Source organism: Rhyacophila brunnea, unplaced genomic scaffold (assembly GCF_057557595.1).
Source record: "Rhyacophila brunnea isolate RB1 unplaced genomic scaffold, BYU_Rbru_1.0 scaffold_21, whole genome shotgun sequence".
Classification (NCBI taxonomy): domain Eukaryota; kingdom Metazoa; phylum Arthropoda; class Insecta; order Trichoptera; family Rhyacophilidae; genus Rhyacophila; species Rhyacophila brunnea.
The window spans coordinates 5017109-5036322 of record NW_028232871.1 but is presented as its reverse complement, the minus strand read 5'-3'; the positions used below and the strand labels follow the sequence as shown (position 1 = coordinate 5036322).

At 33.9% G+C, this 19214-nt stretch overlaps 1 long non-coding RNA gene across 1 annotated transcript; it reads right to left on the bottom strand.

Annotated features, from left to right (window-relative positions):
* Positions 1-6361: 6361 nt before the first annotated feature.
* LOC147070626 (uncharacterized) lies at positions 6362-19002 on the bottom strand. Its single transcript, XR_015070864.1, has 5 exons — positions 18934-19002; positions 16059-16181; positions 11547-11702; positions 8471-8648; positions 6362-6647 (listed from the first exon to the last, which is right to left on the bottom strand). It is a non-coding gene; the product is annotated as an uncharacterized LOC147070626 (long non-coding RNA).
* Between the last annotated feature and the right edge of the window lie 212 nt (positions 19003-19214).

Sequence of the window (19214 nt, the reverse complement as noted above, 5' to 3'; positions counted from 1 at the left end):
TTCAGAAAACTGTCGAGCGCTCCGGTTCGTAAACTTTTCCATTTCGATCGCTGTACGTATTATATTTCGCCATAACGCAATTCACCACGATCTATCTCACCGAAAAGTGAGAGACCGTATAGCATTGAGATGAAAAAAATACGCGTTGTTCGTGGATCATTGCAGAGAGTAACATTCCAATTTTATTAGAACATTAATTTGATACCTATTGATTTGTATCAAATATCTGATAATAATGAAGCTGTCATTGTTATCAAATATTTAATATGTAGTTACGACTGATACTTACAAGCAATTACTTGGTTACCTACTTTTAAATCATTCAGAATATATATACTTAATTGTATATTATATACGATATGATATGATTGTATTTCCAATTTACTTACCTCCTTATTTTTTTTTTCCAATTTAATTACCTCTTCTATCCCGGTGGGTTTTATTACGTTCTTATATTTAAATGTTTTATTTAGACATGAATTTTAAAATACGGCCATTTATTTCCGATATTTATTATAAACACTTTAGTTTATAGTTACCAGTGGCGAAGGGTGACTTTTCGAGAGAGGTAGGCTGTGGGAGTAACCATGCTTGTCAGGTATGGGAAATAAGAAGATAACCCAATATTACTGATGAATAGGTACGCTGAATCGATGAAATTTCAAAAGCTTAATTGGTTTGTTATAATTAGTTTATAACTAATAGATAAATAAAAATCACGAGATAAATTATGTTATATTTTTAACAACAATCAATACATATTTATGTGATTGAATCCCATAGAAATATTTTTTTTAAATTATCTTCTTATTAATTATTTTGAATAAATGTGCTCTAGCGACGTAAGCGCTAACGAAACAGCCTGTAGATTTGTATGCGGGACGCCAGACATTTTGAAATTATGAGAAAAAAAAATCATATTGAAAAACCCGTCGATTAACGCAAAAATAAACCTATACAATATGTGAAGCGAAACGCGAAGTGTTTTATTTTTTTAAACATTCATGAGATGCCATAGATGGTGCTTATTGAAATATGGGAAAAGATCGTAAAATTATGAAAATTATACGATAGATGTCTTTGGGGCATATTGAAGATATTATTATTTGTGATTATATAAAAACGTCAATATGAAAATAAAAACTATTTTTCTTAAGAAGATAGGCTTTAAATAATCGCCTAGTATGGAGTCTTCGCCACTGATAGTTACTATAATACCGCCAAATGTTTTAAAATCATTGTTTCTAAGATCATTTTCCTACAGCCATTATGATATTGCTCATTGATAGACATTAGATCGTTGTTCGAATAAGTCGCTATATCAACAAGTGGGTTTCTCATCACTGTGATGAGAAAGAAACCTACCTGTTGATTTTCTGCAATTCAAAAAGGATTTTTTTCATAATACTTACTACATGGTGAAAAACAAATACCTACCATTATATTTTTTTTTGTAAAATCATGCGGAAAACATAATCATCACCAACAGTCTGAATCTAATCTGATTCCACTCCTCTCACGCCCACGGGCCCACGTGCCGCGATTCGTGCATTACTGATCTATATCCATATATATATAATATAGGTAATTATATACGTAAAAAAATTAAATAATATACACTTCAATTTGACAAATATTCGGTATTCCCCCTTAACAGCCTACTTTTCTAGTGAGTGATATATGATTTTGCAAATAATTTTTCGAGTATTAGGTACATAAACAAATTTAAAAAATGTAAAACTTAAAAATTTCAAACAAATAATATTATAACGCCCACGAATGCCGAGAGGCTGATGCGTCGGCTTATATTGTCGTGAGTCCCAGGCAATGTTCCCCGTAAAGTGTGCGCGTGTGTGAGCGCACACCTACCAAAATATGTGTCCGCAAACATGTTTTCATCCCCCGTACAGTCCTCAACAACTGAACACATCAGAGTTTTTACAATATTTTTTAAACGGTAAAAGTGTGCGTGCCAATAAGCTGTGTTTTTTACTTAACATATTTATACAAGTCATTGGACGCTAAAGACGCACCTGGTGCGTAACGATCAGGCGGCCGATCGATGTAATTAACATGCATTTGAAATGTGATAATTAAAAAGTAATTATCTACTCAGCATTCAATGTGGTAATTACAAAACTAATAATGAATTTTTGAAAATATAAGTTTTAATGAAAAAATGTATGTGTCTGTTTGCGGGGGGGGGGGGGGGTGTTTTTCAGTGTGTATTTGGAGTCAAATTATGGACCAAATAGGTCGAGCAAATATCTAAGACAAAAGCAAAAATCTGCTAATGCAAACCTCTTTGATGGCCTTTATGCCCTATGGCCTATTATGATATTTTTAGAAACGGACATGGTAAATAAAAAAATATGCTGACTACATAAAAGTTTTTCACGTTTAAAAAACATTATTCATTAAATGAACTATCACAATATAATATTATGTCATATTAGTATATTTTTAGTTTTAACGCGTGCGTGCTACCTGTGTGCTCCTGTATGGCTGTGAGACATGGCATCTTACTAAGCTTCAAAGGTCTCGGCTTTTGAGCTTTGAGAATGTGATGTGTCCGCCGAATCTTAGAGGTACATTGGTACGACCGCGTTACAAACACCCGAGTTCGTGAGCGGACACAGCAGCATTCGGTGATTGAGGTAATCACGTAGAGACGATTTACGTGGGTAGGAGGACATGTGTTCCGGATGCCGCCAAAGAGTACGACACTTCGTACCCTTGTGGCACAGCCTCAAGTTTCCGTCGTCGTGGCCGGCCCTCCCTCAGCCTGCAGCGGTGCTACAAAAGCGATCTACGCGCTGCAGGTCTGGCATGGCGGGAGGCGCAAGAATTGACGATGGATCGATGGAAGTGGCGCGAATTTGTGCTTGCCCTATGCCCCAATGCTGGGTCGTGACAGGGTGAAAGAAGAAGTATATTTAATAGAGGATTTAGGAACATGGACTGACTTGACCTTCTTCTATAATAAAAATAAATAAAAACCATAAATCACACACAGAAAAATGATTTTAGGGCAGTGTCCATTTAAAAAAATATATAGATACTTCTTTCGACCATGCCCGATTCTAATAGGATCATGGGGGCTCCACAGAGTAGAGGTTTGTATTTTAACAGATTTTGTTTTTTTTCGAGAAATGGATGTCAGCCACTTGCTCAACCTATTAGGTCCATAACCTGACTCACACACAAATTGAAAAACAATATGTGTACTTGTCAGACCCAAGATTCGAACCTGGGACCCACGGCGTGATAGTCCAACGCTTTAGCCGCGCGGCCACCGTGGGCGTTACTTAAGTACATAATATTTTTTATTGTTTTTAAGGCGTCGAGAAGGAGCGGGGTGAAATCTATCTGCGAAACTATTTGATACACAAGACGGCTATTTACAGCTTAAGTGATAAATATTATCACTTTATTATATGTATGTATTAATGCGGTTAATTGTTACAATATGTTAGGATTGTCCTTCCAATTAATACAAATACAGGTTATGATATATTTGAAGAGATATTGTCGCAATTAACACATAATAACAGACCCTACTGATCTAGTTGTGATTGAGGAAATGCTACTAGACTATCATTATCGCTCTGTTGTTTTGTTTTGACAACAAAACATACATATTTAAGTGTGTCGTTGCAATGTTGACCATACAGTGTCTCAATGGTGGAAGACATCCCATCACCAAAGAGACTTCAATAGACCAGAGAGGAAAATAATATTACGGTGGAAGGAGCTTGCGCCAGGTAGATGGGGCGGCTGGGGTGAGGGGGTGAAGACGTTTCCCGGACGTCGCAAAGAAACATTATTTTTGTAAACATAACTCTGCTGGAACAATTTAATAAAACAAAATAAATACGAATAAAATAACACTATTTTAATTATACTACTTTTATTTGGTTCGAATGTCCATTGTTATTATCACAATAAACATTATTTATTAACTAATCAATGGGTTATTAAGGGGGAGGCTTCTACCTACCAGTGGCTGACATCTATTTCTCGTAAAAAACAAAATCTTTTAATACAAACCTCTACTCTGTGGAGGCCCAGATAATCCTATTAGGATCGGACATGGTCGAAAGAAATATTTTTATAAAAATCGATATTTTTTTAAATAAATATAAATAATATTAAAACTTAAATTAGTCAAAAATCTGTACGAGATAAAATAAAAAACTTAATAAACTAAATTTTAATAATATTTATGACCTATAATGTAATAATAACGTAACTGTGGACATAAAATATGTAACAAATTCACATTTGTTTTAGAATTCGAGGTTTATCTTTAAATAAAAAAATATTTTTCATTTTAATGTTTTCAGATACATATTTATTAATTAATTCAGTTGAAATTGTGAATTATCAAAAAAATGTCTCAAATTGCAAGCTTCGTATTTGTCCGCTAGGTGCCTGTGGTAGGTAGAAGCCTCCCCTTAATTGTATAATGGCAGACATAATCATTTGACATTTAAGCTATATTAAAATTATAAAAATATCATACGATCATACATAATATCTATTGGAGATCGTATTTGGATTGTTTTCCTTCCATCCAACATCTTGTGTGTCATATAAAATTAATTGGCCTAAGAATCGAAGCAATTCAAGAAATTGCTTACTACATAACTGAGACTCTGGTCATATTAATAAGTATCATGAGTGTTGCTTAATAAGTACAAATAAACATAATATTGGCATATTAGTTTCGATGTTGGTAACCTCCATATTCCGGCAATTCGATGTAACCAAGCGGCTCTCGTGGTGCAGTACCTAAGGCGCTGGCCTTCCATCCGGAAGTTCTGGGTTCGATCCCCGTGAGGACACAATATATTTATGTGAAATTCTCAAAGCCTGGATGTTTGTGATTATTCAAATTACTAACAACCACCTTGTGCGTAAAAGTAAGATCATGGTTATTAATAATTACTAAAAATAATAAATTTTGAGATAATCTCAAAAAAAACCGTCGAGCACATTTAATTTAGAACACTTAATTTATTTTTAATACTTATTTAATATTAAACAGTTCGATAAAGTGAATACGAAAATAAAATGACCTGAAAAAAGGCGGCTGAGATGAATATAATTAAATGACTTCGCAATCAACCTCCGGTTTAATTGTATTTAAATAACTAACTAAGGTGGATTTGATATTTTTTTTGTGAATTCACATACGATGGAAAAGTACTTACAGGGCAATAACTATGTTTAATCAAATCAGTGGCGCACCCAGGGGGTGGGCCAAGGGGCCCTGGCACCCCCCAAACATGAAAATTATCAGAATGATTGTAAACATTGAAATTTAAAGCCAATAAACTATACCTTGGGGCCTAAAAACACGGCAAAAAATGATTTGTAATTCTCCAGCACCCCTTTTAGAAAAAATTCTTAGATTTTAATTTCTAACACAACACTAATCTCAGGTTTTTTAAAAACCCAATCCTTAATGGAACTGTCAAAAAATTCTCGGTGTTTACCCGAATTCCGGAGTGGTGTAGGTCATGGCTGGGGAGGGCTGACATGCCTCTAGCCTGGGGGCCGGGGCTGTGGGGGGCCCGGCGTGTCGGGTTGACGAGATAAGTGAGATAAACACACACCATAAATTAGCTTTAATAGTAAAAAAGTCGCCTGCGGCGCCATTATACTTCACGGTCATGAACATTTTCAATTACTTATATAATTGTGCAATATATTTTTTGACTATTATGTGTCGATACTCGACAGCTTCATTATTAAAGTAGATGTATTAAAAATCGCCAATAATTCACTGTATAAGTACCCTCAATTTGAACTAAAACACAATTTGAAAAACGTTAATGTAGTGTTTCACACTGCCTTTAATCTTAGCGGTAGGTAGGGGGGCCGCCAATTCTAGTCTGAGGGCCCGTTTCAGCATGTGGGGACCATGGTGTAGGTAATAGACAAAAGACCGATAAACGAGGAGAATAAAAAGAGCCTATGAGACTAATTTACATTCTCTTCCTTGGGCCCCCCCCAATATTAAATCCTGGGTGCGCCACTGAATCAAATCGCTTCGTATATTGATATATTCCACTTACGTATGGGTAAATTTAGGTGGACGTTGTTTTATAAGTTTTTAGTCTATTACCAGTTGTAGTTCTATCAAACTAATACTTTGTGTGCATCCATGTACTTTTATTTTTATTATTGTATTCTATTTTTGTTTGAAAATTGTTAACACATACATGTCATCTCGTGAACGCTTTAAATTTATAATTTGTCATGTTCATTATAATATGCGAAATAAATCAATTTGAATTTGACAATCAGAATCAAGAAAAATATTAAAAAAATAATAAAAATGGGGGTTACCAACTTTGAAATTAATAGCGTAATATATTGAATTGAAAAAGAGTCTTACAAATTTAATATGCATAAAATTGTTGAATATTAATAATATACCTACTAATTCTAATTATGTTGAAATATAAGAATTTATTTTTAATAAGTACCTATGTATAAAAATATATTTCGGTTTTGTAAGTAATTTAATGGTGATTAGGCATTCTCTAAAATTGTAAACTGCACGATTTTCTCATCCCTATGTTCAGTCAACTGTAGCTTGTAGTTGTATATGATGAAAATGCTGTAGGCAACGTAAACTGAAAATAAAAAATAGAATAGGTATGTTATGAATATTATCATTAAAATGTAGTTTGATAAACTCTTTAGAAGTTGACTGTTTTATCTCAGCTTTGGAAAAATTTGAGATGGAATGATTATTTACTAAATGGATACACAGGGACGTATAAAGGTATTTTAGCGCTCTGGGCAGTAACGATAAATGTGTCGCTAGATTTTAAAATCAGCCAAGTCCATAAAATATGAATAAGAGAAAAACAGCCTTTAGTTTTCACAAAAAAATACACAGTCACAAGGTTGAATGTTTATATTACTTCGAAAATAGAATATTTAAAATTAATAAATTCCACATTTTGATAATGCAGAAATGTTAGAAAGCAGTAGTTCTTCAACAATTCACAAAAAGTAAAAAATACCTAAAAGTGGATTTTGAAATGTAGGACACAAATGCGTGTATTACGTAATAAAAAACTTTAAGGGACTTATCTCAGAGTAATGATAATATATAGAGAGCGCATATTTTTCGGCAAAATGAAACTGTGTTTCATGCGTATACGGAACAAAATCAAATTGCGCATTGTAATCGAATTCTTTCGAAAGAAAGACGCACGCAACGGCGAGTTCAATGACCGCTACGTAAGCACGTTCAAGAAGGTGCTAACCTCAGCCTTATATAAATGACCTTCCATTGTAATAAATCAATATAAAACGGAGGTATTTTTACCTTTCAATATACATTCAGTTCAAATCTCTCGCAACGCAATAGCGTCCGTCGAGCCGTCATTCATCTCAACCACGATCTTCATAATTATTAATTATTATAATTTAGAATCAGTAACTTTAAATACTCATCGTCCTTTAAAATTAATCAATTTTCTTTAGAAAGGAGAAGATAAATTAGGGAGTAATTTTCACACGTCAACCTGTTAATTTATTGGGGTCAATCAACCATACCTCTCCTCTCACATTCCCTGAAGGCCAATTCTTGAATGAAGCAGTAAAAACACCGCTTTAATGAAGCATTAATGAAGCACGTATAATTTTTAGTTTTACAGGAGATATTGTGTGTATAAAGCTTCGAACGAAATGCATTCGTGCGAGTGAGAAAGCATTCAGCATGCTTATACCTTATATCCATGCGTTAGAGTAAGATAGAAAGTAAACATGCCAAAACGAACCGTTTGTGAATTGTTGAAGTACGTAGCCAATTAATCAGTTACGTCTCCAATATAACAATATTACAACATGGAATCTCCGTTGTATTTTGCAAACAAACATGTGTGTTTTTGTATTACAAAATCACAATAAATATTTGAGTGAGAATTTAAACACAAACTAATACTTTCAGCGGTAATAGTTGTGTAAAAGATAGAAAAAATAGAATAACAGTCTGCTCACTACGTACAAATTTTTGACGTTTAATAATATGTCAAAGTCAAATGGAGAGTTACTAGCGCCTCTAGCGGCAAAGCGTGTATAGTTAAATTGCATACTGTACTCGACACCACCGGTCGACTTTTAATATACTTCGTTGTAGTAGGTTTGCGCTTAGGTTGTGCAACCGGTAATACTGCTTCATTCAAGAATTGGCCTTCAGCTATAACTCTATCACACAAGTAAATGACTTTCAAAACTATTTGTTTAATATGTGATTTAAAATAACAGAGAACGTTAGATTGTTTAGCTTTTCAGTTTGTGCAAACATCACTTTCATCACATCAAACCATTGCAACCAAAAATAATATTATACTTAACAATAACACGAAGGAAATCTCCGGTATTTTTCGCTAGATATTTTATCCATCGGGTTCTTAGATAGTAATAAATTATATTTTGTACTTACTCAAGTTAAGTGATATAAGTACTATCATCGCATAGCCTACAGATAATACCATTTGTTTTTTATCTGTTGGTATATCTAGGTTCATCAAATTGACTGCCGTATATAGTATGTATACGAAGCTCAGAAGAGTTATAATGATTGTGATTATCATCCAGCAATCAAGGAACCTTGTTTTACCCTGTAAAAAAAACAATATGTTGAACTCCAGACTATCAGCGTTGTGTCATGCTCATGTGGAATTTTACCATGAGCGTTAACTATACCTCGGGGCTCGAAATGACCGAAGCGCCGTTCCAGTTCATGAAATCCCCAAAATTATCGCTCCGTCTCGTGGAAAAATGAATTCGACCATTTGCGCATCTATTATATACACAATGCTGCTATCGGCAGCTATCGAAGGTAATTTATCATATTTATGTATTCAGGTGGTTAATTGTTACAATAAGTTAACCGCCTGAACTGTCAAAAAGTGCTATGTTTTAACACAACCTCTCTTGGCTGTTTTAACTTTTAGAGCGAGATAGACATCTATGTCAGTTTTTTTCCCCCTTCTAGATGCCTTTATAGATACCTCGCATTTACTATCGAGGTTTCTTTAAGGACTTTGGCACACAAAATACTCTACTTGATGCTAGTCAAATGAAAATTGTGCCGGCTGAGAAATGTGTCTTATTGAAAACTATTCTTCTACCCGCATCTGGTATTGCTAATTTCAATTCGGCTAGGGTCTATGAAACCGCCAACTTTGTCAGTTTAGACGGCTTACTTATTGTATACTCCTACCTTCGATAGCCGCCGATAGCAGCCTTGTGTATAGAATAGTTGCGCTGACCTAGATAAGCTATACTTATAATAAAACATCTAATCTTATACATAAACTTAGATAACTATGTTAATATTTTCGGCAAATTATTGAGCGCTCCGGTTCGTCAAAATTTCGAGCGCTGCTATACCTAGAATGCGACAAGTTTGACTCGATGCTTGGCGGCGGTGCTCATTTTATTATGGACGTAGGTATTATGAAAGTATTGCCAGGATTGAAAGATATTATTCCCCACTTCTTTGATAAAACAGAAATATCAAATTGTCACCACCGATAAAAACTTTTTGCATTTTAGGTATATCAGTATGCACCATTTTTAAACTTGCTTAACTGGTAGATCAATGGCATAGGTACTTTTTTACAATTATATCTGAAAACTGAAAATAAATTATCCATATATATGTAAAAATTTCACCAATAATAATAGAGTGCTGATAAAATGAGTCGCTCATGCCTACAAAATAGATCAACAAGATAGAAATGTAATAGCTATAGGTAGACCAAGGTTTTGTACTTTACGATGGACAGGCCATAAAATCCAAGAAACAGAAAACGCCATGAGTATTCTGAAATATGACGAATATTGAAACCTTAGTCACTTAGTGCATGCTATGATACAGAATACCATATTATTTATAAGTAGTTTTTTTTATCCCGTGTTTCTCCACACTCGAGGCTTAAAATTTGTTAGTCTCGCCCAGATAGCAACCCACTTCCCATGATTTTCGTTATATTTGTCCTTCCCCTTCCCCCCATTGTCACACTTCGTCACAAAATCTTTTACTCCCTTATTATTACATCACATTTTTTGGACTTTCGTGTAATGTTCTAACGCAATATTTTATTTTTAGACAAAATGGATTTGTATATTCTTGGTAATGTAATCCCTCCTGACCTTGGGTGCCAAAAATGGTCACTTCACTGGGCGTGGATCAATAATTGTATAAAAAATCATTTCGCACGCATACTACTTATTATGCATTGATCTACATACTGTAGTTATTATTAAGTATCAACAACTGATATAAAACCACATCCTTCATAAAATTGTCATGCATGATTTGCTAGTCTTCAATATTATAATCCTCGTTAAATTTACAGTAACCTGTTTTATAACTGCATTTAAAAAAATGCGAAAGAATTTAAAAAGTTATCAAAATTTACAACATTGCATGTATTGAAGATTTTCTTCCCAGGGCTCCAATGAACCGGAACCGACCGGAACTCAGCTCTAGTTCGTGAGATGAGAAGAAAATAATTAAAACTATTTACATTGTCATATTCTTTCATAAGGTTTAATACGAAACGCATGGGAGACATATAATGAAAATAACCCATTTTATTATTATCGGAAAATTATCGAGCGCTTCGGTTCGTAAAATTTTAAAATGTTATAAAATATTAACGCTGCATTTTTTCCCGTGGTATAATAATTTTTGTAGTAAGTTGATTTCAATACTTTATAGTATATGCCGTTCTTGATGTAACATGTAGTTATCAAGTTTTGCCGGGTCATTGGATCCTTCAAATTCTTTCGCGTAGGGGAAACTGTCTCGTATTTTTTCATAGAATGAGATCATATCGTCGGTGTTTTGTAAAAAGGGCGAATTAACCAAAATTATATTTTGCAGGAGGAGGATTTTTAACTTTTGACATTTATTTGTTTTTTTTAACTGTAGACTATTATAAATATCTAACAAGTTTATAATAAAGCTAAGAAAGAATATTTTCATTATAATAGGTATTACTATATAAAATTTTAAAAGGCCTAATATGTCAAATTCGCTTTTTATTTCGTAATTTTAATTAATTTAATTTTAGTCGATTATCGTTTTTAAGTACTTTCCTGTGGAGATACAAATTCGCTGTTTTTACACAAAAAAGCTAGTGGGGTACATATTGTAGTTTTATTAAAATCTCGATTTTACCAAAATGGTTGATTCACCCTTTTTACAAAACACTGACGATATGGGCCTCCACAAAGTGGAGGGTTGTATTAACAGATTTTGCTTTTACGAGAAATGGATGTCAGCCACTTGCTCAACCTATAAGGTCCATACTCTGAGTCATACACAAATTTAAAAACAATATATATACTTGCTAGTCCCAGGATTCGAGCCTGGCGCGCGGCCATAGTGGGTGTTTTTTAAATCATATTTATCACGTCACCTCAATGCCTCACTCTTAATCTAGACCGAAATTATCGAATTATATTATATAACTGGAAAAAAAACACTGATATTTTATACATACCTTATAGATACCTATCATCAGGACCAGGGTTAGTAACATTCCGATAATGCACGTTATAAGTGGTACAAAGGTATACACCCCATGAATAAATACTTTATGCGGATCTTCTAATCCAATAACCATAGCTTGCTTGCAGAAATTCAATATGAAGGCGATCTGTAATATAATCAAGATATTATATTATACATCGGTATAGCTAATGGTGACATTTAAAATTATTGCCTTGATGAATGTTTATATTTATTTAAATTTTAACTCGTCATTGAAGATCCACATTCATTTTGGCACCATGTGTTAAAAAATATAATCAGCTCACGCCAGAGTAGGGACTAGACTAGTGTTACGAGCGAATGGCGTCACACCCAATCAGTCCGTTTCTCGACACCTCTTCCTCCTTCTCCTAGTTCCTCGCGACCAGTGAGCCCGAAGGCAATCTGCACTATAACATTGATGTGAGTCGACATATAATGTACTGTAAGGTTAATCAATTATTTATAATTTACAAAACGATTTATCATGATATGCACAAAAGTGGTTTATATGAAAATCAATCTTGCCTAATTATTAAAAACTGCCTAATTGTTCAAATTAAAATCAATTATTTACAAACGAGCCATGCATTACACAATAAACCTAATAAGCATGCTTATCAATATATTATCCAAGTAGCGATAGCAGCATTTTCTATTGTATCGAATCTGTATAAAACACTCAGTAGGAGAAAGCAATTCAGTCAGTCAGTTATCAAAGATTCACGTCACATCTGGACACATACAAACATCGACAACTACAACGCACCAGGACCCACTACGGTGCACGCTAATGGCACCACCAATTCCTTTTTTCGATGACAGCTTCCACGATTCCGACAGTCTGTCTTCACCATCAGAGGCCAGCCACAACAATCCAATCAGATTCTGCCCACTCCAGAGTCCAGACAAGTCGAATGAGACACCGGACCACGCAGACCACCAAGCCACCAAGGATTCTCATCCTTGCACCCGTCAACCACATCCATCCAGCCGCCAGCACAGCCAAATCACCGGAACTCCATGAACTCCTCAGCAAACCAGGAAGAGGCAGTTCCGGCGCAGCCAGCAGCTGGACAGAGCATCACCAGCGTCACGACGGAGAGCGCAAAGTAGACCGCTTTGACCACCGTCATCCGCCAGTTGTGCATGCAGACAGGTGTTAACTCCGCTCAGGCAAGCTCAAGGTTTTCCTACACACATTCATACATAGGTACACACCACGAAATTAGCATCTCTAGTTACATTTAGAAGCAGCAACCCTTGACTTCTGTCCCTAAGACATTCTTACTCGAAGGATCTATTCTTAACACTAGATAGATTCCTGACTATGGGTAATTGTCTTAGGCGTCCTTTGATACTCCAACTCTAGACTTTTCAAAACTCAACCAACCATTTTTCACATCCCTTCATAGTTTCAATAACGCACTTTTGAACTACTCCTCTGCATCCTGTTACGCACATATAGACTATATGTACTAACAGAGCAGCTTCTAAGCTCGTCCAAAAGCACATGCGAAATGCACCGGCAGCTTATATCTCTCTTAGCCATGTGGATCCACTCACAAGCTAAGTTACTTTTCCACACTTCTGCGAACACCGCAAGTCGGAAACGCCAGAAGTATTCATCTTACGAGCAGCTGAATGACATATTCCCTCGTTCTCAATGTTTTCTGATGGCCAGCAAACAAAATACATTGGTTGAACTCGCAAGCTTACCTATATTGGACACACTATCAAATAATACATGTCACGACTAGGGAATCCAATCCCGAGCCAAAATTTTGATTCCGGGATTTCGAGATTACAATTTGACAATTCCAGGATCCCGAGATTGGGATTTTTTCTATAGTAAGTATAATTTTTTATATGTACAAATAACATTGATAAAATCGGTTAAAAATAAATATATTTAGTAAAATTTATACTATTTAATACATTTTTATTATGTACGTTCAATCTCGGGAATACATAGGTTTAATGGAGTAAATAATATTGTAATATAAATAAAATAAAAAATAACATATTGTGTTAATTGTGTTATAAAAAAATTAAGATTTAAGTAGGTACTTCATTAAAACATTATTCTGAATAATATGCCCGAAGTAATCTCCAGAATAGCATTTGCCGATTTTTTGAATAATAAAATGCCTAATTCTTGTCAAATTTGGGATCACAGAGATTATCAAAATAATTTTTTATCATGAATATTTTACAAAAATTATCTCGTAATAAATTATGCTAATGGTTTTATAAATGCGTTTAAAAATTAATAAATGTAAAAAATCTTAGCACCACTGCGCAGTTATGTACCAAAATATGACTATATTCTAAAACATTAGAGCGAGAGGTTTAAAAGAATACTATTTTATGTAACAAAAATACTTTATGCAGTCATCAAATGTTTAAAATAACTATAAAGGATAATAAGGCTTCAAAATTATATAAATAGATTATCTACAACGTTTAAGGAGTGTCCAGGATCATGGTTTGAAAATACAATAAAAACTCATTTTTGACCTTCGACGAGCATGTCCCCCCTTAATGGCCAAATTTGCGTGCATGGCTGGTAATATATTTGAGCACCTGAATAAAATTAATAAAAAAAATGCAAGGTCAGAATGGAAATATATTGATATGCTTCACTACCATAGGGATATTAAATAAATTCACTACCATTGAAAATAAGCAATGAATTTTGGGTCCGGCTCAAAAACTTATAGCTTTGCTGCAAAAGAAATTTCATCATTACTTTCATACAATCAATACGACTGGATTCGAAAACCTTTTGCGAAAAATGCCAGAAATTCTATAGAAACACTATAATTATTTTCGTGAGGAATTTTGTTGAATTGAGGAACGACATGACGCTAAAAATGAATTTCACCGTTGTTCTATTGGGTATTTTCTGGATTTTGGTTAATAAAAAATGTCCTCGGACTTCCGACAAGGCTATCGCAGTTCAGCTCCCATTTTATACGACATAAATACCTATGTGAGCAACTTTTTTCAACTCAAGCTATGATTAAAAATGATAAGCAGTCATACTTGATGAGTGACAAGAACTTCGGGTTTCTCTTTCGTCAGAGCTCTAGTCTGAGGGGCCAGGCTCAAGGGGGGCGTGGCAGATCAACCAGATAAGTGAGATAAACACAAATTACAAATTTTCTCTAATGGTTAAAAAAAAACGTCACATGCGGCGCTATATTGCTACGCTGTTACTAATATTTTTGAATATGTGATTGGGGAGTGTTTGTATTAATAAATACAAAAAATAGCTAAACATACAATGAATACCATTAATTTTACCTCGAACACCATTTATAAAACACTACCTACTTTAGAGTATCACACTGTCTTTAACCTTAGCGATAGGTAGGGGACCCGCTTCAGCATTTGGGGTTCATATTTTGATGTATAAATTGTTTTACCTGTGGTGTGCGGCGGAATTATGGGAATACCTTTGGTGTGCCATGGGTGAGAAAAGGTTGCGGAGCACTGTCCTAGATTATTATTTTCAATCATTCACATTGATCGACATCGGTCGTTTTTAGTAATATATTGTATGTAATTGATACGTAATTGAAGAAAACGTCTTATTCTGTCATATGTTTGTTACCATTGATTATTATTGTGAATTTATGAACATAAGAAATATATTTATTGTAAACAACTGATGTCTGTCTTAGTATTTAATTCTGATATTGAAAATAGTAATTATTTTGTAATAAATACTATATAAGTCTGAAGTATGTCTTGTTATTATTGCAAAGTTGAACATATATATAATATACACTACAATTGTATTTAACTCCGCAATGAAGTAGAGATAAAGGGTTTGAATTTTACAAGGTAAGGTTACATAATTAGATCTTTGAAGTGCGCTTAGATCAAGAGTGTATGCTTAACAGCTATCTACAACTGATGGTTCGGAATGTGCAGTTAAGTTACAACCGATAGTTAAAATGAAATAGTATCTTAAAGGCACTAGCAGCTTGCTCAGGAGACTCACATTGCATCATTGAGCAATTTTATAGATACACAAATACTGATACAGTAAATAGGCGTAAGGGATGAAATAATAGAGAAATACTATTCTAGTACAATCTGTTCTGGAGAGCCAGATAGAAAGAACAATCTATCCTACTAAATTTAACATAATAAGGAAGCTACGAAATAAGTTATTACTGTAAAAAAAAAAATCTGTCCAAAATAGATTTCATTCTGACAAATTGATATCTATACTTACCATTATTTATTTAAATAATTCCCTATAATAATTTTAATAATTCCCTACAATAATTTAAATATTTCCATTGTTATTATTTGAATACTTACCATTAATCATTTTTTACTTGCTGTTTATATTAAATAATTCCCACCTTTTTAATAAAATACTTGCTGTTATTGCATATATATACTTTTTTGTTGATACTTGTTATTGCATATTTGAAGCCATATTAAACTATTAAAGGGAACTTACCATATTCAACCATGCAATGACCAGCGATCCGGACTTCAGATCGCACCCACAACAACACGTTCGTACGCGTGGAATTCCCATTTTGATGATGATTATATTATTTTATAAATTAAAAAATACAATCTGAAATAAAGAAAGTTTTGATCAAGAAACATATTAAGTATATTTTATATTATATATTAGAGGGTACATTTTAATGTAAAGCTAAAAATATCACTACAGATGTCGAAAAGTTTTGCTAAGAAGAAAAGCTACACGGACCGCCCTTAATAATTCATCAAAACATAGCAAATTAATGTACCTCAGAAATTACAAGTAAGAAGCCACTGTATCACCATCAAAAAAATGGGGGAATATTATTTATAGATTTTATTTTGTATGTTTTAGTGGTATATAATATTTTGTACATACGACACATTTCTTAGATATTGGAGTCTTGAAAGAATGATAAAAAGTACTGTTAAAAAGAAAATGGGGCGGCATTTTGGCGCTGCCTATGGGCGGCTTTTTGTCTCGGGACGTGACTGCGTGTACTGACTTGCTTGGTGCACCCAATAGAAAATATTTTGCTTTTATTTACTTTACGCTTATTATTTCGTAGGATTTAGTACTAAATTATTATTTTATTAAACTAAACGGAAGATTACTGACGAACATCGGAATTTCCAAGAAGATTGAGAATTGAAGTATTTTTGCTGAGAAGTACGAGATAACATAATCTGCTTGATATGTTTGTAATAATGCTATTAGTGTACCAAAGTTATATAACAATGTTACTATGAACAACATATAATATATCAAAATATGATAATTACGAAGGATTACCGGAAATATAAGGATATTAATTATTTTAATACAACTAAATACGCCCACTTCTATTGGAATTTAAGAGCGTACTTCAGTGAAACGGCAAATAATTTTCAACAGTAGGTGGGACGAAATTTCGCACTAGTCACCAATCGGAGAGAGAGAGCACGTCGATTTGTTTTGTCATGGCGTCGGATGAATATATTATTCTTAAATCGTGTAAAGATGGCTAAAAAACTTTACGTATGTACTTGAAAAAGAAAACATGTGAATGAATATACTATTATTATTAGTAATATAAAAATAACACTGAATGGATGCATGTTGAATTTTTATGACAAATTATATTTCGTTCGGCACGCGTCATTTACACAATCCGCGCATCGCCTAGCCACGGTCTTCTTACACCATGCCTCAACTGAAGTAGAGCCTTAATAATATATCGATGAATTGGAACCATACTATGACGGTTTTCTTGATGTTGAAGAAACACGGCCAGATTCGGAATACTAGGTACTTGTCTAGTCAGTTGATCTGAAGTGAGTAGTAATTGACGCTTTTGCTACCTACTTCATGTACGGCCACTCTGCCACATGCCATCTCATCGAATTGGTAAACCCATCATATGTTCTTTATGAGATAACAATAATCCCATGAATAGTTGGTTTGATCATGTGAATTAAGTTATCTCCATGAATTAATGGCAATGTTTTGACAAAATTCACCAGCAAGGATAACAACTTTGCCGCTCATATGTCATTTCATACCAGAAAATCGTTTGTCATATTATAATAATGTATCGATCGTCTAAATAATGTCAATACCCTATATCTGACCCTTCATTCAAGTAAAATCGTTGGTTTATTACACTTGTGGCAATTAGTGGCAACCTATTAATATTATCTATTGAAAAATCTATTGAATTTTCAAATTTTCACCTAGAGCAGAGATGGCGAACATATGGCACGCGTGCCACCAATGGCACGCGAGATGATTTTGCATGGCATGCCAATGTTTTATTTTGACGAGAAAAAAATGACCCATTAAAAATACAAAAGAGTTTTACAAATAAATTTAAAAATAATGACGACATAGCTATGCGTATTTTCTTCTTATTAATATTTTTACGAATAATTATTACCTATCGATGCGCAAACGGAAACAACGAATTGCGAAAATGACAGATCGCATTGTATAAAAAATAGCATGCAAATACTACAAATTTCAAGAATAAGCATTACGTTTGCAAAATTAATGTAGATATATCATTTTATAGGTCGGTCCGTAGGCTTTAAAAGTCACACATCATATTATAGCACTAACATCATCACGCGGCGGGAGGGGCCGTCTCGTGAAACTCTGATTTTGATAGATTTACAATGCTTGAGATCAATCAGGCAATTAAAAATGAAAATATTTCATCAACAAACCTGATAAAATTTATCTACATTCGTTCAAATACAAACAGCTGATTGCTATTTTGACTCAAACATTATCGCTAAAAATGGAAGATTATATGAAGGTAGCGTGGTTAAAATACTTCCACGATCTCTTTGAACATGGAAAAAAATATTCAAAGACTGAAAGATATAAAAAAGCTAGTAACACGGCGAAAAATCTCAAGAAATCAATTGTAATTTTCCAACTTTTTTAACAGAATTTTTAAATTTTAATTTATTTTATTTTTCCCTATGAAAAACTGCTCGGCCCGTCAGACAGTAGAAAAATAATATTTCGAAAATTTAGGCACGCGTGCGTAAAAAGGTTCGCCATCCCTGATCTAGAGGCACTGTAGATGTCTACTATTAGTACGGCCGCAATATCGAAAGAAAAAATATCGGTACCGATATTGATATCGAACGAAAATTATTGATGCTATCCGCAAGCAACGTCACTATGCGACCACGCCAACAACGCAAAATAACGATTTTAAAATATTTCAGTATGGCAGCACCAAAACATTATTAAAAATAATTACTATCCGACCATCATTATTAAGTATTAATATAAACGTCAAATTTAACAAAATAGCGTCGATAATATGACAAAATGTTATGTTAATGCTCACCGAAAAGTAAATTAGACGCACGGTAAAATTAATAACACGCACGCCACAAACACTATTGCTAATCCGACTGATGAGTAGTAGTGACTAAATATCATAGATGACTAAATTAAAACAATGTTGTTTACATTAATTACATCATACTAAATAAGACTATACAGAGTTGCCAACTTGCCAACTCGTCGGCGAACATAAAAATACGCCAGACGGGGACGAGAAACTATTTGCCAACGATGAAAATTATAGATTTCTTGAACATTATAAAAAGAATATTAAATTTGAGC